We start from the raw sequence: 24,656 nt of genomic DNA, 5'->3' as shown, positions 1-24,656 counted from the left end.
ATCATGGAAATGGGTCTTGAAAATAGGCTAATTCTTCAATGTCAGATGTCAACACACTTTTTCATTAAAGGGCCAGATAGTAACTATCTCAAGCTTTGCAGGTGATGTGATTTCTATCACAATTACAGCAACTCAGCTCTTTATAGCACAAAAAGAGTCATAGAAAATATGTCAGGAATGGATGTGATTATATTCCAGTAAAACTTTATTTATTAAAACAGGTGATGAGTCAGATTTGGCTGACAGATAACAATTTGCCAACCACTGTTCTAAATGGTGTCTTTAAACCAGGCTTGTTTTCCTCTGACCACATGTACATATATCTACTTTTATACACTCAAAAAATGTCACCTTATGGTAATTAGCAGTGCCAGATGATACATGTTGGACAGATATTAAATAGTAAGATGGGTGAAGGAAAATTTAGAGTAATAGTAATTGTTTCTGCCCTTCCTCCATCTCATCCCCTCCAAACTAGATGAGCAAAATAACCTACATAAATATCATCAAAAATGTGCACATTTTCCCAGAGAAATAAATTCTGCATTTTAAAATGCAATGTGATATAAAGTAAGGAAAGAGCACTGTAACAGGAGTCCAACGACCGCTAAAGCAAAGTTCCTGTCTTAGCTCTGCCAGTAACCAGCTGTGACTCCACGAGTGCCTTCTCCCTTTGGGTCTCCATTGCCCCATGTGCAAGTGGTGAAGGGAAAGGCTACACTGCATTTAAGACTGTCCTCTGGAGGACGTGCCCACAACCACATGCCCCCGCACTTTATAGCTTTATCCGTCCCGAGCAAGTGGTTCCCACAAACCCTTACTTGCCTGTGAGTAGAGTCAGTTCCGGGTCAGGATATTGAAGCATATGTTTTGGTCAAAAGAAAGTGGGAGAGGGAAGAATTGCATGTGCCTGCTCCCATCACTGAGTGCCCTGGCTGTTCACAAAATGCTCTAGCATCATCATCATCACAGCCCCAAGAGCCCTGATTATGGTGTTTTTCTCAAATGGGAACTATAATTGACGAAGTTTGTGAATCAGTCAGAGGCATGGCCCAGTTGGTGATTTTGCTCAGACACAGTTTTTAGCCCATCAAATGAAGATAATAATATCTACATCAATAACTTGTCACAAGAATCAAAAATAATATATTACATACCTAGATGGCTCCTAGCACATGCTAAGTGCTCAGTGAAGGTACCTTTCATTTTATTATTGTCAATTTTATTTTAATTACTAATTATATCACCTATTATATAGTCCCACAGCATGATCTCTGTAATAGACACTACAACAAAGTCCCAGCATAGGAATTCAAATGAGGTCATCATTTGACTGTATTTTTTATTCACTATTCCAAAGGAAGCTCTAAATGTATGTGTTAGCTATCAGGGTGATGGTTATAATAATGATAACAATGTCAATACAAATAAGAATGTCATAAGTTAAGGTTTACTTTATTCCATAGAATTCCAAAAGTTTAATGGCAGTGGGGGAGGGGGTGCTTCCCAAAGAGAAAAGCACTGTCGGGGGATTGGACTCCAGTCCTCTGAGTGTGCACATCTGTGGCAGGATCTGGAGCTTCTTGAAGGCAGCAGAGGAAGATGCATGGAGCCAGTGAGGGGACAAGAGGCTGTGCAAGGTAGGAAGCGCTAACAACAATCTACATATCTTCAGTAAAGCTGTTGAATCCACAAAACCTTATTTGTGAATAGATTCCTTCAGGAAAAGTAGAGAAGGGACTGAGATCTGTGTTTTGAACTGCATGGGGACAAATAGAGATGTCACATAAAGTCTCTCTCCTAAAATTATAACCTGTGGTAGAACCAGAACTGGAATCTCAGTTTTTCACTCATGTTAGTATATCACCCTGACTTCCCAAGATATTCAAAAGGGATCATCTTGGAAACTATTCTATTTTTTTTACCTTAAGTTGCAGATTAACTTCTTCAAAGCAAGAAAAACGTAAGGAAAGATGAGTTGGAATTCAGAAAAAAAAAAGTAGGTGAAGTCTTTGAAATTGGCCAAGCAGAGAAAATTGGACATTTGAGCTAAAGTCATCAAAATCTTCAGGATACAGAGTGGCTCCAATAGTATCAGAATTACATTCGGAGGTCTTCCAGTAATTCTGAACCGAGACATATTACCATGCTACTACTCAAGAGTAAATCCTCAGCCCAGAACTGAGCCAAGAGTGTACCCTTGTTACAGCTGCCCAACAGCACAGGACAGGCTGATCATTTGTGGCCAGTGCTGGCCCTCAAAATTCTTTTTCATGCTTAGCGAAAATCATGGAAACAACACTAAGATTAGCATTATGGTCTTTAGAGATGCACTGTTTGAAACTGGAGAAATCAGAGGGAGATCAAACATGTGCATCATTAGTACTATAAGAAGTCTGGGGAACTCTGGCAGAGTGGCCAGCTCAGGATGCTCTTGGAAGTTAGTGACTAAAGCAACCTCTAGATGGGAGGTCCATGAACCATTAAGTCAATTCAATGAGGTCATCATTTGACCTTTAAAAAGAATGATAAAGAAGAAGGACCTGGCTGACTAGATATCAAGACAGGTTGTAAAACTATCATAATAAAAAATTAATAAAAACATCATGAAACTGGTGCAAGACTCATGCCAATGAAACAAAATGAATAGATCTATGAATACAATGGAACATAAATATAACATAAAAAAGTCTCTACAGATCCATAGGAAAATGATGGACCATTTAGAAGATGGTTTGGGGAAAGCTAGCTCCCAATATAGAGAAAAATAAAATTTAATTCCTCCTATACCTCATTAAATGGTAGACTCCAAATGAATTAAAGATCTAAATGTGAAGATAATTAATACGAAAAAATGCGGGAGAATATCTTTGTGACCTCAGAGCAGGGAAATGCATTTGTAAACAAGAGTTCAAATGCACAAAACTTAAGACAAAACTCATAAATGTCATTACATCAAAACTAAGGAGAACAGCATGGACAAAATAAATAGAAATATCCATAATACACAAGGAATGCCTAAAAATCAATAGGAAAAAGATAGCAACCCCAATAGAAAAATGGGCAAAGAATACGAACATGCAATTTGAAGAGGAAAATAAATGCAAAAGACTACCTAAGCACTCAAAGAGATGCTCAAAATCATTAGTGATTACAGTAATAGAGACATGCACATTCAAACAGTACTGAGATACCACTTACACCTATTAGAATGTTAAAAATTAGAAAGCTAGGCTGGGCACAGTGGTTCACACCCATAATCTCAACACTTTGGGAGGGTAAGGCGGGAGGATTTCTTGAGGTCAGGAGTTCAAGAACAGCCTGGACAACAGAGCAAGACCCCATCTCTGCAAAAAATAAAATAAAAATATATCAGCTTGGTGAAATTCTGCACACCTGTAGTCTTAGCTACTTTGGAAGCTGAGGCAAGAGAATCCCTGGAGCCCACAAGTTTGAGGCTGCAGTGAGCTAGAACTGCACCAGTGCATTCCACCCTGGGCAACAGAGTGAGATCTTATGCCTAAAAAAAAAAAAAAGAGAGAGAGAGAGAAAGAAAGAATTAAAAGGGAAAAAGAAATTTGGAAAATGTCAAGTACATGATGTAGAATCCCATACATCACAGGTGGGAGCTTCAGCTGGTGTAGCCACTCTGGAGAGCCAACTAGCATTGCTCTTGGTCACACTGAAAATGTGCATATAGAATGACTGAGTAATTGACCTGTGTGTATATTCTCCAAGAAATTTCCTCATAGGTTCATAAGGGGATATAAACACTGATGTTCAATGCAGTACTATCTGTGGAGGTAGAAAGTAGGAGGCAACTGGGATGTCTGAAACTGAGAGAGTGAATTGGGATATGTGGTGGATGTACCTGAGTGTTACACAGCAATTAAAAGCAATGGATTAGACAGTAACATAAGTGAATCCTAAATATGGAGTGCTTAGTGAAAAAAAGTGACAGAATGAGATATACAGCACAAATCAATTTACACAGATTAAACATTCATGCAAACCATGTCATTATGGGATTAGAAATTAAAATAACGATGAGATACTGCTACATGTTTATTGGAATGGCTAAAATCTAAAAACTAACAATACCAGTTGCAGAAATGGATGCAAAACAAAAGGAATTCTCATTCATTGTGAGTAGGAATACAAAATGGTACAGCCACTTTAGAAGACAGATTACCAGTTTCTTACAAAGCTAAACACAGACTTACCACATGATACAACGTTCACACTCCTAGGTATTTATCTAACTTCTTTGAAAACTTACAACTGCACACAAAAAATTCACATGAATGTTTATAGCAGCTTTATTCATAGTCACCAAAAGCTGGAAGCACAAGGTATCCTCCAATACATGCATGGATAAAGAAACTAGCACATCCACACACTAGAATATTATTCAATGATAAAAAAAAATGAGTATCAAGCCATGGAAAGACATGGATGAATTTTAGATTTTAAATGCACATTGCTAAGTGAAAGAAGTCAGTCTGAAAAGGCTACATACCATATAATTCTAATTATATGGTACTCTGGAAAAGGCAAAACAATAGAGGTGGTAAAAATATCAATAATTGCCAGGTGGATCAGGGGGTTGGGGAAGGTAAGAATAGGTGAATCACAGAAGATTTTTTAGGACAGTGAAACTATTGCAGTGGATAAAAGACACTACACATTTGTATAGAACTTTATAGTACAAAGAGAGAATCTTAATGTTTACAAATCTGGAAAATTCTTTAGGACATCAGGGCATCCCAGGATAGAATGCACACTGTGACAAAGAATGCTAACCGTGTTATGAGACGATTAAAGAATCTCCCTGAAGGGATCGGGAGAAAAAGGTACTGACATAAGTAACTTTGGAAATGAAGCCTGTAAGGTTAATGGCAAAAAGAAACCATACATAAACACTGTACTCTAGTTGATAAAGTTGTTTTCCGTGGGAGTGATTATTAATAATTGTGATACTGCAATACAGGTATATTGGAATAGGACAGTTAAATAAGTAAAGAATAGATGGTAGAGGCCAGGTTTCTCATCATTAAGTGGGAAGTTATAGACAAGAGGAGGCAGCCTGAATGATCCATATAATAGCAGATTGTAGTTGGAGACATCAATTGAGTAGAGCATATATTGAGGTTAATAGAGGTATAGACGGTTACATATACATAATATATATAATGTTTATATTTACATATTTACAAAAATATTAAATGTGTGTAAATTCATACACATATGTATTTCCTTGCTTTGCCAACTGAGAAGGCCTAGAAGGAACAACAGCCCAGGAGCAACACATACACATAGGGCCAAGATTTCGGCTTTTAATACTATTCTCAATTTAAAACAAAACAAAACAAAACAGGAATCCTTATAAAAATGGCTGATTCTAGGATAGAAGCAGGGAATCTACAAAATGAACTTGGAGCATCTTGTAGTTCCAGAAGGAAGGAAGTGTTAAAGAGACAGAGAGGGAGAAAGAAAGAGAGAGAGAGAGAGATGGTGGTATATTAAAAGGACAAGAAGCCAGCTGAAAGCATTCCCAGAGGCCAAAGCTGAAACAATTTGAGAAATAAGATAAAGTGGTATTGGATTATTACTCAGGTATAATACAAATATCCATGTTATAAATAAATGATTAAACAAATAAATAAAGGTGAGGAGAAGAGACAAATCTCTCCTGAAAAGAATTCCAAATAATTTTGTAGCTACTCCACCCTCAAGGAAAGGGAGCACAACTTCTCATTCCTTAAGTGTGGGCTATACAGAATGACCTGTCTTCAAAGACTACAGTCTGGAAGTAAATGGAGGTGGGGAGAGAGTAACTTGATAGTGAAGAAACCAAATGCTACCTCAGGCAGGAATCAAGGTTAACATCAACAGTGACAAGTTATGTGATGGTGTGGACCCTTGATGTGATGTAATGAGAATGACTTTACCTCTGTCATCTTCCTCCCTAAAACTGTACCTCCAATCTAATCATGAGAAAAACATCCAATAAATCTCATTTGAAGGACATTCTACAAAGTACTTAACCAGTGCTCCTCAAAACTGTCAAAGTCATTAAAAACAGTCTAAGAAATTGTCAGAACCAGAGCAGTCTAAGGAGGCATGATAACTACATTCAATGTAGTATCTTGGATGGAATCCTTAAACAGAAAAGGTACATCCTATTTTTAAAAATAAGGATATTGAATGCATTATGGATTTTAGTTAATAACATATCAATAATGGATGATTAATTGTGTCTGATGTATCACACCAAGGTAATATGTTAATAGGGCAAATAGATGTAGGATATTTAGAAATTATCTAATATCTTTGCAATCTTCAATCTAAAATCTATCAATCTGAAACTGTTCTAACTTTTTTTAATTTTTTAAATACATAAAACAATATACAAATACACATTATGCAAGAATATATATAAGGAAACAGATCCAGAACAAGGGGAGATGTGCCTCTTTGGCTAGGAGAAGAGAATGGCAGCAGGGTATAGAGATAAAGGAGAAAGCAGGAAGGTAGAGGCAGGGCTAACTCATCTGTTTGTCCAGTAAACACAATGCCTTAGGTCAAGGTACTTTTTAAGAAGTCATAAAATATTTAAGTTTCTTTTAAAATCAAAATGAAACTAAGAACTCTTTGGGTTGATGAAAAAGTTTAATTTGTTTTTCACACATCAGGAAAAAAAATGAAATTTTAAGGAAACACAAAAATCTATCATAGTGAGAAAGACCCACAAAAACAAAAATGACTAGGGCCCACAAAAGTCATGGTATGTCCTTGGGAAAAAGTGGGTGGAGAAGGAGCCTGAATTGCCACAAACCGGGATAATAATATGCTGTGAACTAAGAAGAACCACTAACTCATTTCTCTGCCCCTAAGGCAACAAATTAAACAAACCAACTAACAGCGAACACTCCCACAGTTGAAAGGAAGTACCTGAAGAAGTCAGAGTTATCCTGAGAGGGGAAGAGAAAAGAAGTGGCAATCGTGTCTGAGATGACCGGCCTCCCTGGACACACAGGTCTTGAGGGGCCACCGACCAAGTGTTGAAGGCTGTGGCTGACACCTCATCACACACAGCCAGCCCCGCGGGGAGGGGTGGGCACTACACTGATTTCACTGGTGCACAGTAGGGCCTGAGTGTCACCATTTTTAAGAAGATCCTCGGGTGATTCTGAAATTTGGCCATGGTTGAAAGTGTGCCACTGAACTGTTTCAAGAGTAGCAATGGGGATTAGGAAAATCTTGTACGTTTCAGCATTTGGAGTATTATGTGGTCACATGACCAGCAATCCAGCCATTTTGGCAGGAAAGTGTCCAATATTGAAACAGATAAAGGAGAATATGGAGAGGTATGCCCCAGAGAGAGGGAGAAAATACAAACACCAAAACCCTTTAATTATGCATTCACACTTGAAGCAAGCCACTGTATAAGGTGCATGGAGTCCAACTGGGAAAATCATGCTAGTTGGAGCACATCAGGTAACCATTTACAGTAAAGCCAAGGAATCCTCAAGTTCTCTCCATTCTCTAAGATCATTTCCAGGCTTGAAGGAAGAACTGTAACGGGCTGCCCCCGGGTGCCACAACTGAACCACTTAGGACCAGTATCACAAGGACAGGTTTGAGAATTGAGAATTGTTCCTGGAGCAACTCAGACCTCTGAGGGCAGCCCCTGACCTATAGGCTCCTCAAAAGGAGTCCCTTGCTCTGGTTAGAGTTGAGTTGAAAGCCACAGATTTGCTTTCAATATGGCGGCCCTGATGAGAAGCAGGACCTAGGAACACACATTCTGGCGTTAATGACTTCCAGTTCTAGGGTGGTTCAGTATGAGAACATTTTCTATCATGGCCTACACTTTCCAAGCTTTTTTTTTTCAGGGAAGAGTCCTCTAAGTAGATAAGGACATGTATTAATACAATATCTGACATAAGTAGATTAAAGAAGAAGAAATATGTTCAAAGGATACATGATTCTTAGCATAAGTGGATTAAAGAAGAAAAAAATTCAAAAATAACGTACTTTGATAAAATACTAAAATAGAAGAATAGAGGAAAACTGTTTTACCATAATAAAAGCCATCTATTTTGATCTAAAAGTCATATTCATGTTAAAATAGAAATAAAATAAATATATCCAGTTTTACTATTATTCATATTCTAGAAATTCTATTCACTGAAAGCAAAAATAAGATAGTAATAAGATACATGTTAAAAAATAAATGATAAAAAATTTCTGAAAGTATTATTTCATAGTTAGATAACCCAAGAGAATAAGCTCGGAAATTATTTTAATTAGCAAATGTTTGATAGGTAGCCTGATGAAAGATAAATGTGTACACACACACACACACACACACACAGAGAGACAGAAAGAGAAAGGAGAAAAAGAAATTCTCATACAGTGACTGAAGTTATAATGAAAAAAACTCTAATTCACAATATCTTCAGAAATGCAATTATAAGGAATAATTTTAATGAGAGACACCTGTGATCTATTTGAGTAAATCAATATTTTACTGAAAGTCATGAAAACTTGAATAAGTGAAAAGCAGCATCATAATCTGAGATGAGCGGCAGCATGTTTTGAAAGTACCAATTTTCCCAAAACAATTTATGTTTCATATAAATTTAATCCAAATCTCAGCATGTTTCTTTTTAACCTGACAAATTGCTCTAAATGTCACCTGGAGGAAACAGGTCATAGATTAAACATAATTTTGAAAATGTATAATTATGGGGGAACAATCTTATCATCAGATGTTAATGCATATTATAAAAATGTAGTACAAAAAAGTATATAATACTGCCAGAAACTAGACAGACAGCAAAATTGAACAGAAGAGTCATATAGTAACATAGAAGAATGGTTAGCAATTTACACACACACATACACACATACACACACACTTAATAAGAGTTTCGGAGAGGAATAATTTTCCAAATTATTTAGGTTCAAGGTATGATGTTAGGGATAATAATAGAAAGAACCTAGGAGACCTGAGAATTAACAATGGTAGTTTGATAATAATTTTTCCAAATTACTATCCCTAACATCATACCTTGAACCTAAATAAATACTAGGAATATACCAAGCACATAGTTGACAGTGAGTAAATATTTGTTAAATGTGAAAGTTAAAGGTAAAACTTAAAACCACATGAAAAATAAAAGAAGAAAATTGTATATGATATCTATCAGACCTCTGGAGAGGGAAAATGTTCTAGCCTACAGGAGAAAGAAGCAATCACAAGGGAAGAGATGAACAGATTTTGTATGAAAAAATTTTAAATGTATATATGACAAAATATAAAAGGATAGCCTTGGAAAAGAAATCATATCAAATATGACAATATGTTCATGCTTTAACTTACAGAAAGTTTATGTAATGTAATGAGAAAAACATCCAACTATAACAGGCACAATAAAATTTTGGAAAAAAAAGAAATACAACTAATTGAAAAATTTAGAAATTGACTCTCATTAGTATAGTAGTCTCCCCTTACCCAAGAGGAATATGGTCCAAGCCTCCCAGTGAAGGCACGAAACTGCAGATAGTACGGAACCATGTATATACTACGATTTTTCCTATATAAGCATAGTCGTGATAAAGTTTAATTTATAAACTAGGCACAGTAAGAAATTAGCAATACATATTAATAAAATAGAACAATTACCACAATATATTGTAATAATAGTTATGTGAATATCGTCTCTGTCTCTCTCGAAATATCTTACTGGACTGTACTCACCCTTCTTGTGATGATGTGACATGATAAAATGTCTACGTGATGAGATGAGGTGAGATGAATTGCATAGGCATTGGGATGTAGTGCTGGGCTAGTACTGTGGACCTTCTGATGGTAGCTCAAAAGGAGGATCATCTGTTTCAGGTGATCCTGGGCCATGATGATGAGGACTGCTGGGCGGGTGGCATCTACAGCATGGGTACACTGGACAAAGGGATGGAGCCAAGCAGTGTGAGATTTCATCACACTACTCAGAAGAGTACACATTTTAAAATGTGTGTATTGTTTATTTCTGGATTTATTTTTATTTTATTATTACTATTTTTTTTTGAGACAGAGTATTGCTCTGTCACCCAGACTGGAGTGCAGTGGTGCCATCTTGGCTCACTGCCACCTCCATCTACCCACGCTGAAGCAATTTTCTGGCCTCACTCTCCCAAGTAGCTGGGATTACAGGCACCTGCCACTACCACCTGGCTAATGTTTGTTTGTTTGTTTTGAGATGGAGTTTCACTCTTATTGCCCAGGCTGGAATGCAATGGTGCGATCTTGGCTCACTGCAACCTCCCCCTCCTGGGTTCAAGTGATTCTCCTGCCTCAGCCTCCCCAGTAGCTGGGATTATAGGTGCCCACCACCACGCCCAGCTAATGTTTTGTATTTTTAGTAGAGACGGGGTTTCACCATGTTGGCTAGGCTGGTCTCGAACTCCTGACCTCAGGTGATCTACCTTCCCAAAGTGCTGGGATTACAGGAGTGAGCCACCAAGCCCAGCCTATTTCTGGAATTTTTGTCTAATATTTTCTAACTGTGTTTTACCACTAGTAATTGAAACTGGGAAAGGCAAAACTGGATAAGGGGGACTACCGTATTCTGTTCTGTGTGGGTTGTCCTTTCACTTTCTTGACAGTGTCCTTTGAAACACAAACGTTGTTTCATTTTGAAGATACCCAATTTATTTATATTTCTCTTTGTATTTTTGTGTTTTTAGTGTTATGTCTAAGAAACCATTGCCTAACCCTTTCCATGAATTTTTTAAATGAATGCATATAGTAGAGGAATTTTCCATAAAGATTGATTTCCTGGCTACATAAACTCTCTGCCCATCCTGTCTCCCCTTTTCTGGGTAAATGTGTAGTTGCCCTGTAAAGGAAGCCTTGGATAGATGCAGCACAATATAGAATCTCCAGAGATCACAGAGTGGTAGATAAAATCCAACCAAATACCATTGCAGCACCTACCAGGAAGTTGGCACTCCTTGTTTCTTAAATATACCTGTGATATGATTTCTAGTAAAAAGAATCCCAATGACTGTTTTTCTCCATAGGTTCTTACCATGGAAAATCAAAACGACTGGCTCCTTCAAATAAATTTTATCTGCAGCCTTGCCAAGTCTTCATCTTGGAAACAATAAGCCTGCTTTATATATTCAACACTAGATAGACTTTTATATAACTATGCTGATTGTGAAGCTGATGTTGCAGCATACAGTAAAGCTTAGTAGATAACATTGGATAAGGTATGGAGAGTAATCTGTGAATGTGAAGAAAAAAGACTGGAAGGAAGTACACCAAAACATTAATAAGTATTGCACAAATGCTGGAGGGAATAGCTGCCTTTTACCTTTTATCTGTACTTTATAAATTATTTCAAGATAAATAAATCATGAATTTTATTAACTTGCATTGAAAAAAATTTACAACCTAGTCTCAAACTCTATTCAGTATATTTTTCAAGCCTTTCCCCAGATCTGCTCCACTATCAAACTACCATTGTGAATTCCCAGGTCTCACAGGTTCTTTCTATTTTTATGCCTTTGTTCATGATGTTCCCTCAGCCTCTAATGCTCTTCCCTCTCATCTCAGCCTGACAAAAGACTGCTCATCTTTCAACACCTAGTTCTAAGACCTTGCACCTTCTCTTTGAATTCTCCACTGAAAAATAAGTATTCTTTCTTCTAGAGTTATTTTATAATTTTCCTCTTATCATGTTTCCCTTTTTCACCTTGCCATGAATAGAACTGTGTTTGACTGGTTTCTCCTTCTAGAAATGGAAGCAACTCAGTGGCAGTGCTTAAGTATAAATATTTCTGATTTTATCCCAGTCCTTAGTAAATGTTTCTTAAGCCGCATTGGCCATAAAGTAGCATGATAGCATGAAAATAGCAAAGAGGACACAGAAAGTCAAGTGGATGTCATAGAAAAATTGTGAGCACATGAACTTCTGCAATGGCCCATTCCTTCTGCAAAGGAGCTGCTGTTCCCTGCCATACAGGGCAAGCACAGGACATGACTATGTGTCTGCAGCATGCAAGACCACCATTGTCTGAACTCAACTTACACTGCAGGTAAGAAAGAAGCCTTGCTGCAAGCAAGTTACTTCCCTCTGAGAGCTGGCTAGAAACCTTTCCTCAGTCATCTGCAGCAATTCCTGGTACTGGCAAGTTTTTGCTAATAATGATAAAATTCATAATGTTAGTTCTTCAGAGCAAGATAATTTCCAGGTATCATTATTACCTCTCACAGTTGATAAGACTGAAAATAGTAGAAGTTGTGCCTTCCTAAGAGCAATGCGTCCAGTCCTTGATGTGATCAGTACTCAAGCCTGAGTCATCTGACCTCATGCCCACTGTTTTCTCTGCTTTCTTCTCATTCATTGCCTTCAAAAAATCTTGGGAAATGGAAAGTGGTCAGCGTGGGCCAATGTATCATTCAAAGCCTATAGTGGAACAAGGAAGAGAAAGACAGAAATAGTAAGATACAGTTCTCCCGCTCCTCATTCAAGAGATTTGTAAATATAAATTACAGCTTCTAGCAATGAGCAAAAAGCAGTCCTCTGCCAGTTTAAACAGGGTCTACCTCTTAGATTTCAATTAATAGTGTATAGAATAGTCTGAGTAACAAACATTAAAATGGTGACACATTTTCAGGCATTGGATCACAGAAATAAGGCAGGTACTTTTAAAAGTACATGAATGTATTTTCTGAAATTATGCTGCCCTGTGGTCTCATGACAAACCAAGCTTTCATTCATTCACACAGTCATTCATTTAACAAACGTCTATTGGGAACATCTACAGTGTGCCTGATGCTGGGCAGCATCTCAGTTGTATGTAAAGCTTCAGAAAGTTCATAGACCCCAATTTAAGGACACTTATCTAGAAGGTGCAAGTATCTTATCCTCATTGAAGTAGAAAGAAGAGGGGATTAACAAGCACGGAAGCTAAGTAACAGCTTCATAAATTAACAAATAAGCTTCTCAATGGACAGCCTAATCGTCTGAAATCAGTTTATTTACATAAGTGATTCTGAACTGAATTAGCTAATAAGCTACCTCGCAAAGCTATGATCGAATTGGCTTCAGGACAGATAACTTTTGCAGAAAGGAGAAATTTGTTCAAAGAATGGGTGCCCTGCCTCTTTCCCCCTCCCAGTAGAATTTCTTTTCTGTTTGACTTTAAATTATCCCAAGTGCCACCATCTGAAATCACGTCTATTGAAACTGATGTTTTAAAGCTGATCAAATTCCACATCCACACAGAACCAGAGCTATAACTGCGATGTTGGCAAACATCTGGTCTCTAATCAATAATTACCGGCAGGCATAAAGAGTTGTTTTTACAAAATGGAATAGTCTATCTTTGCACTTCACCTTCAGGACTTGTCTTTGTTATGCTGAGAAGCAAACACTACATTGCAGACTTCCTCCAAAAGTTTCTTTCCCACCCAACCCCTGGCAGATGTTCCCCAAATAAATCGAGGTGTCATGCAAATGCGGAAGGAGTGAGCCAGGGAGTTGGCTAATGAGAAATTGAACAAGGGAGACGCAGAAGTATGTGAGAGCCCAGGAGTTAGTGTAGGTAGGAAAATGCTTGGGAGTAACCTGATTAGAAGAGGGTAGGCCTGAGACCAGATGGATTAGTGGTCATCTGGAGAGCAGGTCAAGGAGAGGGGCAAACAGAAGCCTGGGGCTCACCACCTGGGAATGGTCCATGCTGGGCGTGGAGCAGCCTGAACTAGGAAGAGCTGGGCAAAGCGATAGGGACACTGCAATAGAGGTGGGTCAATTCCAGCACGGGGATAGAATGTGAGTAAAATCAAGAACATCTTCCATTTAAGATAATTAGGTAGAGAAAAACAGGGGTTAAAAGAACTCAATTTAGAAGGTAAACAGGAGGCTCTAGCATGAAAGCATCACCCTTTAAGATCCAGACTAAACTGGACATAGTTGGCCTTTAAATCTAGTTGAATACAACTTATACCCTGACAGATGCCTTACTGAAATAAAGGTGCTTTGTTTATTCAAGACAAACAGCCAGAGAGAACGGCTACCAATGTCTCATGCAAAACACCAGATTTCATACAGAAATATACCAAGTGCTCAGTAAAAACATATTAATTAATTCTGTATCTACAAGAAAGGATAAATCTGTCCAAATGATTCTTACCTAATATTCTGTTTCTTTCCTACTCAAGTACCAAACAGGGAGGGAACAAAAACAAAATCAATGTACCTTTTTCATTGAAACCTAGAGATTTTAGATTTTGTTTAGCTCTTCTAGTTCCAATTCTTTCACTGATGTCATGGCAGATATTGTGTGTTATCTCACTTAACAGGCATCCAAAACCCCCTTTTCTAGACATTATAATGTAAAATATTCAAACCCCCAGCCTCCTTTGCAGGTCAGGATGATTATATAACTCAGGTATTGCCAATAATAAAGACATTCCTAGAGAGGGTTGTCTTTCTTGAGCCCTGAACAGCTACTTATTGAGACTTCTTGCAACCTGAAAAAAAAAAAGTAACCTATTATTTTATTTCACATTATCAGGTTTTATATATATAGATAGTCTTGTCAGCTCAAGCTACTGTAACAAAATACCATAGATTGTGTGGCTCACGCAACAGAAATTTATTTTCTCATAATTCTGGAAGCTGGAAGTCCAAGATCCACATGCTGGCATTGTTAAGTTCTGGTCGGAGCTCTCTTCCTGGCTTGTAGACAGCTACCTTTTCACCATGTTTTCAAAAAGCAGAGAGAGAGAGAGAGAGGGAGAGAGAGCTAGCTCTCTGGTGTTTCTTCTTCTAGGGAGACTAATCCCATCTTGAAGGCCCAACCTTATGACGTCCTCTAAACCTAATTACTTTCCAAAGGCCCATCTCCAAATACCATCACATTGAGGTTAAGATTTCAACATACAAATGTGGGGGTGGGGGACAAACCTTCAGTCCGTAACATTCATTTGTGATAGTAACCATGTTTCAACTTGTCTGCTGCCTAGACACTTTGTCAAACATCATTCTGGGTATGTCAGTGAGAGTGTCTGGAGATGAGATTGATGTTTGAATTCATAGACTGAGTAAAGCAGATGGCCCTCCCTAATGTGAGTGGACCAGCCTCATGTAAACAATTGAACACCAGAAGAGAACAAAGAGGCTGAGTAAGAGGGAACTCCTCCTGCCTGACTGCTTTGAACCGGGACATTGGTCTTTTCCAGTCTCAGACTTGGACTGAGACATCAAGCTTCGTAGGTTTTGAGCCTGCAGGCTTTTGCACTGAAACTAGACATTGGCTCTACTCATCAGTCCACTGTTTAAGGAATTTGGGTACTATTTTCTGGTTTGCAACTTATAAAATATACATACACATATATATGTATATATATATATACACAGACACACACACACACATACACAAGTACATAAACAAAGACACTTTTTTTCATCAACTTTTATTTTAAGTTCTGGAGTACATGTGCAAAATGTGCAGGTTTGTTACATAGGTGAACAAAACACAGACACATTTTAAAAATAGTTTGTTAAGAGCCAATTCAGCTTGTGATTAAATTCCAAGTTGACTGTGGGGACAAGTGAGAATTTTACTCTAGTATTTAGTGACAAGAAAAACTTTGCCTGAGGACATAGCACAATTAGAGTAGTGGTCATAAGCTTGCTCTCTGAAATCACTTGTAGATTTGCTTCAATATGCTGCCACTTACTAATCACCTGAGGTCAGGAGTTTGAGACAAGCCTGGCCAACACGGTGAAACCCCGTCTCCACTAAAAATACAAAAAGCTGGGTGTAGTGGCACGCATCTGTAATCTCAGCTACTCGGGAGGCTGAGGAAGGAGAATTGCTTGAACCCAGGAGATGGAGGTTTCAGTGAGCTGAGATTGTGCCACTGCACTCCAGCCTGGGAGACAGAGCAAGAGTCCAGCTCAAAAAAAAAAAAAGGAAAAAAAGAAAGAAAAGAAAATACCCTGCCACTTAGAAAGTAATAAATATTGGAATTTTTATTTCCTCTTCTGTGAATAATTTTCCTCATCTATAAAAAGGGGCAATGCCCTACCACACTGAGCTATCAAGAAGCTTAAGGAAAATTTTCTTTGTGATAATGACCATATTCACACTAACATATGATTTTTTTCTGCTTTCTTGACTCTGATTTTTATAGTCCAATTTAATTGACCTTATTTTTCAAATTATTCAAGGAAATGTGTAGGGAATGACTGAACAGGTAAATATGCCTTCCTGTAACTGCATCTTGGTAGTTTGTATATTATCTAGTGACTAAGAATTCCAGGAAACATCCTCAGTTTCTCTACTTATATTATTTGGCACAAGAACAAACTTGAATGCGGCTCAAAATGTCCCATTTGAACAACTTAATACCCACGGCCAGTATGACTGTGAGGATCCATTATGCTTTACGTGACTTTCAGTTCTTTATCTTTTCACTAAATGGAAACCCCAAGTGTCTCTTCCAGAGTAAAAAAATAGAAGGGATTCATTACAAATCTCAAATGTACCACCATGTATTTTTTTTTTCTACACCTTTCCAAGTCATCATGAAAAAAATGCCTTTTGAAACAGCATGGTGTTCCTGCTCTCAATATTGCTTTTACAGAAAGGTTGAGGACCATTACCTCTTGAAGTCAAAGGAAGTTGCCAGAGAGTGTTTCAGGGGGTGGGGGAGAGGAGGGATAGGTAGAATAAGATAAAACTCTGATGACCTAACTCAGGGACTACAATTGGGAGAGCTTTCAAATTACAGCCATGTACAAAAGAGACAATCCCCAAAGCAGTTTGTCAACGTTTTTTGTGCTAAAATAATGTGCCTGGAGATTTTTCTTTTTGATTGCAAACAGATCAAACTTAGTTCAAGCAGTGGGTAATTCTAGCATTTTCAAATACAGAAGACACTCTCTCACCTCCCACAACATCTAAAATAGACACACCACAGGTAGAAATGGTGCTGGCACACAGTGGGTATCATTACTGCTGGGGACTACCAGCTGCCTCTCTAAATACAGTATTTCAAAGCAGCAATTTCAAACCATGCAATATAAAGTTTCTAGCTCTGCTTTTAAGTTACTTTCTATTTGTTATCATCCAAGCAGAAAGCCTGCAATAAATCACTTTTGTTATTAATGTTTATCTGACTTCTGTTCAGGAGAGAAAAAATGTATAGTCAGTTGCCATGTACTTTGTTGGTATTTAGGCAAAATCTTGAGTAAAAATCTTTGATACCCCTCAAACTGAGTAAGAGGCAGCAGTAAGGCATAAAAATAAATCAGCATCGTTTCATCATCCACTTGTTCAAACAGCTTGGAGTCCTGGCGCACCTCCTTGAGCATGGCAATCTCAAGTTGCAGGAGTCAGCTCCTGTCTGCCACAGTACCTGCCATGGGTTCTCTCCTCATTCCAGAATCACTACACTCAGCAGCGTTTTACCCAAAGACTGAAAAGGGTTTTGTGTACAGTAAGTCACCAAAACCCACACACAAAACAAAGGAATGGATTACCTTTTTTTTTTTTTTTTCCTGTAGAGACAGAGTCGCTCTGTCACCCAGGCTGGAGTGCAGTGGCCTGATCTCGGCTCACTGGAAGCTCCGCCTCCTGGGTTCAAGCAATTCTCCTGCCTCGGCCTCCCAAGTAGCTGGGGCTACAGGTGCCTGCCACCACGCCTGGCTAATTTTTTTTTTCTATTTTTTAGTAGAGATGGGGTTTCACCATGTTAGCCAGAATGGTCTTGATCTCCTGACCTCGTGATCCACCCGCCTCAGCCTCCCAAAGTGGTAGGATTACAGGCGTGAGCCACCGCGCCCAGCCATGGATTCCCCTTCAACTCATAACATACAAGGAAGAGGCTATCTTCGTGGAGGGATTTTGAAGAAAGGATGTGCAGGGAACAGCAGTGTCTGTCCCACCCACTCCCCCCTTGTAGGAGAGGGCAGCATTTCGATCCTACATCAAGAGCAAGTGAATGGTGACTGGAGTCCAAAGGCCACAGCGTCAGTGCTGGCTCTACTCCTTGTTACCTTTGTGTCCTTTGGCAAGTCACTTCCCCTCTCTGAGGCTCAGTTTCATTAAATCTAAATGCAGACTAATAATAAAACAAACATAAAAATGCACTAAGTCCTTGTATGTGTTAAGCAATATGCAAGACACTTTAATTGAAGTATCTCTTCCAATTTTTCAAGCAAACCTATGAGAGTAATGTTATTATTGCTAATTTATAAATGTGGAAACTGAGGCTTAAGCAGATGGACTCATTTGTCCAGGTGATATATGTAGTAAGTGTGGAGCCTCCACATGCCTCCCAAACCCATCTTCTGAGAGTAACACTGCCCCTCTGGAGATGATATTCTTCCCTTTTCCCCCAGGTAGTCATGAAAATCCCATGAAAGCAGGTGTAAAAACTGCCCTAAATGTACAGCATGAGTGTCACGTAACTTTGTAGAGTGTCTTCATATAACAGGTTACCAATAATTACAGGAAAAAGGAGGGGAGGAGGGAGGGAAGAAAGGAGAGAAGGGAAGATGGAGGCAAAGGGAGGCTTTTTGTAAGAGGAAAGAAGAGACAAAGATAACTTAGGCCAGAGTAGTCTTTGATTCCAAGGATGAGTAAATAATCACAGCCAAACGTTTAGTAAAAGGTGATTTATGACCCTAGAATCCTAAATCTTATAAGAGGAGAAAAGTTCAAAGACAGCCATGATCAGGAGATGCTGGGGACAGCTGTGGAAAATGTTTCCAGCACATGGTGCCCCATGGGTAACCCCACAGCACCCCTGGGGAGCTCCTGGAGAATACCATTTCCAGCAATGCCATGATACGATTCCGTAATTGTAGTGAGTCGGTGCCAGAAGGAAAACCCTTCTTTCATGTAAAATTGGCCCTGACTCATGCCCAAAAGGAAAGCTCACCAACCGCAATAATTGACCAGTGGCTTGTGCTCCAAAGAAGAATGCGGCCTTCACGAGCCAAATTACAGGGTTACAGTGTTTCCCAGCCATAAAGGTCCAGTCAGCAGCTTATGATGAGGGCTTTTGCTCCCCTTCTGGAAGAGAGCCCTGACAAGTCTCAAGTATTTGGAATGTTCTCCGAGATGATTTCTAGCAGCTCTTCCTAATCCACACGGCGGGCCCAATGGGATGGGGGGAGAAGAGGGGACTCTCTGCCTGCTTTGCTTTTGTTTGTTTTAATCTGATGACCTTCCAGAAAAACTAACTAGGGGAAGGATGCCTTTATCATTATTTGCCATTTTCCCCTCATTTCTCTGGCTTTGGAATGGTAGTTTGCACTTAATTGATTACCAGCTTCTCATTTCCATTGGAAACATACGGTCACCTAATCACCCAACGAAGAGCTTTTCTTGGAATTTGACCACAAAAGTAAAATATATATATATATATATTAGCGATACATAGAGAGAAATGTGTGTGTGCATTTATATACAGTACTTACTTGTACTTTATACACACACATTGCATATGTATACACATTACACAAACACACAAACGTATATACACACACAGCAAAAGCATGAGTGATTCTTAAAACCTAAGGAAAATTGTGTATTCCTAGTTCCCTTTCAAAAGAAAAAATTGTGTTTGTCTGTGTGTATGTGCAATGTGTGTGTATAATCTTTCTTTTAATAGACTTTATTTTTTAGGGTAGTTTCAGGTTCACAGAAAAATTAAGCAGAAGGTTCAGATAGTTCCCATATACCCCCGGCCCCCACCCACACATGCACAGACTCCCCACTGTGCACATTTGCCACAAAAGTGGTATATTTGTTATGTCTGATGAACCTGATTTGACACATCATTATCACCCAGACCCTATCATTCACATTAGGGCTCACTCTTGATGTTGTACGTTCTATGAGTTTGGGCAAATGTATAATGACAGGTACCTACCATGGTAGTCTTTAAAAAATAGCCAGAGTCATTTGGCCTTGGTGTCCCCATGTGCATGACAGGGAGCCAGAGAGGTCTGCCTCACCCCAGCAGCAGAGCCTATGGCAGCTCTGAGAGTCCCAGGAGGTGGAACACTTGGGCAGAGCTACCGCACCTCATGCAGGAGCAGGACTAGCTACAGGGAATAAAACCAACAAACTTAAATGTCCCAAGTTCGAAATATAAACCTGTCCAAAACCAGAAATAGAAGATTGGGCTTGTCAAAAATTCAGCTACTCCTGGAAGGGAGCAGACTATGAGAGCCAGAGGAAAACTACGTGAGAGAATCAAAGGCATCAGGTGGGCTGAGCTAGAATGTCTGCAGCTCCCACTCACTATTTTATTGTGCAGCTCGAATAAGGTTTTTGTTTGAGAACTCATGTTTCTTTGAAGGCATGGGCTGACTCTGTTCCTGGGCTATAAGATGTATTAGCATTTACACAAGCAAAAACAGGCATTTGTCTAATAGGAACTCCAGGAGATCAGAATAGACAGAAAGGGGCTGGGCGTGGTGACTCACGCCTGTAATCCCAGCACTTTGAGAGGCCAAAGCGGTGGATCACGTGAGGTCAGGAGTTTGAGACCAGCCTGACCAACATGAAGAAACCCCATCTCTACTAAAAATACAAAAATTAGCCAGACATGGTGGTGCATGCCTGTAATCCCAGCTACTTGGGAGGCTGAGGCAGGAGAGTATCTTCTACCCAGGAGGTGGAGGTTGCGGTGAGCCGAGATCGTGCCATTGCACTCCAGCCCGGGCAACAAGAGCGAAACTCTGTCTCAGAAAAAAAAAAAAAAAAAAAAAAAAAAAAGCCTACCTGATTCCACCACAGGACCCATCTAGAGACACAATACAGTCATGTGTCATGTGTCACTTAAGGATGGAGATGTGTTCTAAGAAATGTGTCTGTAGGCAATTTTACCACTGTGCAAACATCATAGTATGTACTTACACAAACCTAGATGGTATAGCCTACTACATACCTAGGTTATATGGTGTAGCCTGTTATTCCCAGGCAACAAACCTCTATAGCATGTTACTGTACTGTAGGCAATTGTAACACAGTGGGAAATATTTGTGTATCTAAACATATCTACACATGGAAAAAATATAGTAAAAATATATTGTAATCTGAAGGGACCATTGTTGTATACACAACCCATCATTGACCAAAACATTGTTATTTGGTGCATGACTGTATCTTCCACATGGTGAGGGAAGATACAGTCAATCCAGATGGGATACCATGAACTACCATTCAAGCGTGAGAATACAATGAAGAGATTGTAGACAGAGTTTACTTCCCACAAACTCTTCTCATTGAAAGTCCCATGAAAGCAGAACTTTTCTGTCTTCTTCCCAACTACAATCAATATTTGTTCAAAGAAGGAAAAGACAGGCTACCAAAGGTTGTACTTCAGTAACATGAAAATTGAACCCAGAAAGATGGAGCCAGTTCCAAGGAGCAGTGGTGAGTAAAGAAACATGTAAACATGTTGGTAAATCTAAATGAGCAAAGAATGTAAAAAAAAAAATTATAAAACTACTAGTGGTTGGATAAAAAATGCAGAACCACAAATTGTTAGACCAAAATGACTTAGAAGCTATAAAGGGGTGATCAGAGTACAACAGCCTAATGTTCTCAATAGAGGAGTTGAGGCATTGATACCTTGGTATCCTGTCAGTCAGGTGTGCATGTTAAAAATCAAAGGGCAACCCTGAGCAAGCAATAACCTTGTTTGAATCAGTAAAACTTGGGAAACGTGATTCTCAACTGGAAAAATAAAAATTAAAAAAAAAATCAAGGGGCAACTACTGAAAGAACAGAACAGAAGACACAACTCTAGAACTAGTAGAAAGAGGAAGAAAGAATGAGGAAAACTCAACCAGTTTAACGGAAACTATAAAGGTAGGGGAAATGGAAAACAGAATGCAAAACACACAAGATGAAACAAATCCAAATATATCATGAATAAAAATGCGGGTAGACAAAAGGGTAGCAAAACATTTGGTAATATTCTAGAGCTTGTAAAGTGCTTCTTACGTATAAAGTTGGTGCTTCATATCTTTACCATTTTTTAAGCACCCCCTGACTCCAACATGTTTTTGCTTCCAATAACGAGTGTCTTCTACTCATTCTCAGAGGGCTGCTCCCTAGGTGACTGGAGCTGCTCTGCTCAAGTGGGTGGAGTGCCCTGGAGTGACAGACAGGAGCAGGGGTATGCAAGACACCTGCTGCCAGGCTGGTGGCCCGGAATGACTCTGTGTAACTGACACTGCAGAGTTTCCCGGAAGGGTCAGGCTGAAGTTCCTCTCTCTCTGGACGTTGGCTCAGACCACATCCTTGCTGGGCTCCCTTGTCCTGCCTGCCTCCCCCTGCCCCCCTGCCTTACAGGTATCTGGGTTTCCCTGTGAGCGCTTCCTGAATAAGCACAGGCATATGAAGCCTTAACTCTGAGGTCTGCTTTTGGGGAATCCAACCTGACTCAAAGTTCTAACTTAGCACATTTACTAAATAGACAATTTCATATTCCTCCCAAAAGTAGCCAATATCACAGCACTGAATATAAATAGCACTTAGTAAAAAAGTATGAGTGATTTCAATGCACAAGAAAGCATATTAAATAGGGAAGGAAGACAAAGCCACACCATTTTAGCTGCCATCTTATAGCTAACAGACATTGGCTTTTGCTGAAGGACTTTACTTCTCACATTCTTACTGTAAAAATAAATTTTATAGTATGATTTTGGTAAAGAAAGACATTCTACCACTGGCTGTAGTCGTTCTCAGGCCTCACTAGTACTCCCTTGCTCTACGAAAGAAAACGTCAGCACCTTAGGAGGCTATGCACAAACCACAGGAAGTATGTGCATTCCCACAAAGAGTCATTTAGCTACTGGAACACTAGATTTTTCTTCCATATCTTATCTTTAGAAACTTGACTTTCACACTCAATTTAGGATTAAACCGTAAAACTGTCAACATGGTTTTAAGGCTGATCGGATGACAAGTTATTTTTCCTTATACCTTTGTCTCCCATTTAATATCTTTTAATAATTATAGTTTTATGGCTCCCACAAATTATTTCGTAATAAATTATGATGATTCATATATTCATCATCTTCTTGCACGTGAAAAGAGAATCCACCTTCTAGGACACAAAGTGTGGGTATTTATAAAAATGATGTTTTATATTGGATTTGAGGTATAATTTACATACAGTGAAATGTAGAGTTCTAAAGGATACAGTTTAACGTGGTTTTAACAAATGCATACACCTGTGTAACCCATGCAAGCTATAAGGCATTTCTACCAGTCTAGAAAGTGCCTTCCTGCACCTTCCAGCAGTATTCACTATCTTTAAGTAAACACTGTTCTTCTTTCTTTCTTCATAGCATGGTTTTTCTGTTCTAGAGTTTCACAAAAATAAAATCAAACCGTGTGTTCTTTTTTGACTGACTTCTTTCAGTTAGAATATTGTTTTTGAGATTCACCTATATCATTTTATATATCAGTAGTTTATTCCTTTTTCTTTCTAAGCAGTATTCATTAAACGAGTATCTCACAATGTGTTTATCCATTCTCTTGTCAATGGGTATTTTGGTTGTTTTCAGTTTGGGGCTATTATGAATGTGCTGCTGTTAACATTTTTGTACAGGTTTCTTTGTGGACATAAGTTTTTATTTCTCTTGGGAAAATATGTAGATCATAGTATGGATATATGTAGATTAAGCCTGATAAGAAATCACCAAACAGAATTTCAAGGTGTACTTTTCACCATTTAAAATTCCCAGTGGGGCTGGGCACAGTGGCTCACACCTGTAATCTCAGCACTTTGGGAGGCCAAGGCAGGCAGATCATGAGGTCGGGAGATCGAGACCATTCTGGCCAACATGGTGAAACCCCATCTCTACTAAAAATACAAAAAATTAGCCGGGCATGGTGGCGGGCGCCTGTAGTCCCAGCTACTCGGGAGGCTGAGGCAGGAGAACGGTGTGAACCCAGGAGGCAGAGCTTGCAGTGAACCGAGATCGCGCACTGCACTCCAGCCTGGGTGACACACAGGGACTCCATCTCAAAAAAAAAAAAAAAAAAAAAAAAAATTCTTCATATGCTCTGGATAGAAGTTTTTTGGTCAAATATGTGATCTGCAAATATGTTCTCCCATTCTGTGCCTTGTCTTGCCATTCTCTTAATCATGTCTTTTACAGAGTAAAGTTTTTAGTTTTAACGAAATTCAACTTTTTTTTTCTTTTATGGTTGTGCTGTGTTCTAAGAATTTTTATGTACTCCAAGCCTTCAATGATAATTATTTTTTGTTTTCTTTTAGAAAATTTATAGATTTAGCTTATAGATTTATGTCTATGGTCCACCTCAAATTTATTTTTGTATATATTGTGAAGTAGAGATCAGACGTCTTTTCTTTTTCATGGGGATATCCAGTTATTCCTGCATCACTGATTGAAAAAAATTTCCTTTCGTCAATAAGTCACTTTGGCATAACACCTTTGTCAAACATACTTGACCATATAAGTTTGGGTCTATTTCTGGGCTTTCTATTCTGTTCTGTAAATCTGTCTATCCTTATGCAAATACTATACTGTCTTAATTTCTACAGCTTTATAATAAGTCTTGACATAAGGCAG

General features: G+C 38.8%; 1 long non-coding RNA gene across 1 annotated transcript in view; it reads right to left on the bottom strand.

Moving 5' to 3' along the window:
• Nucleotides 1-24,656, bottom strand: part of LOC129050207 (uncharacterized) — a 138,349-nt gene that overhangs the window by 78,461 nt on the left and 35,232 nt on the right. Inside the window, exon 2 of the long non-coding RNA XR_008513792.1 lies at nt 12,281-12,482. This is a non-coding gene — a long non-coding RNA (uncharacterized LOC129050207). The remainder of the gene's footprint in view (nt 1-12,280; nt 12,483-24,656) is intronic.

The sequence above is a fragment of the Pongo abelii genome, chromosome 16 (assembly GCF_028885655.2).
Source record: "Pongo abelii isolate AG06213 chromosome 16, NHGRI_mPonAbe1-v2.0_pri, whole genome shotgun sequence".
Lineage (NCBI taxonomy): Eukaryota > Metazoa > Chordata > Mammalia > Primates > Hominidae > Pongo > Pongo abelii.
Note: the sequence above shows the minus strand (reverse complement) of the source record. Positions and strands in the feature narration are given on the sequence as shown.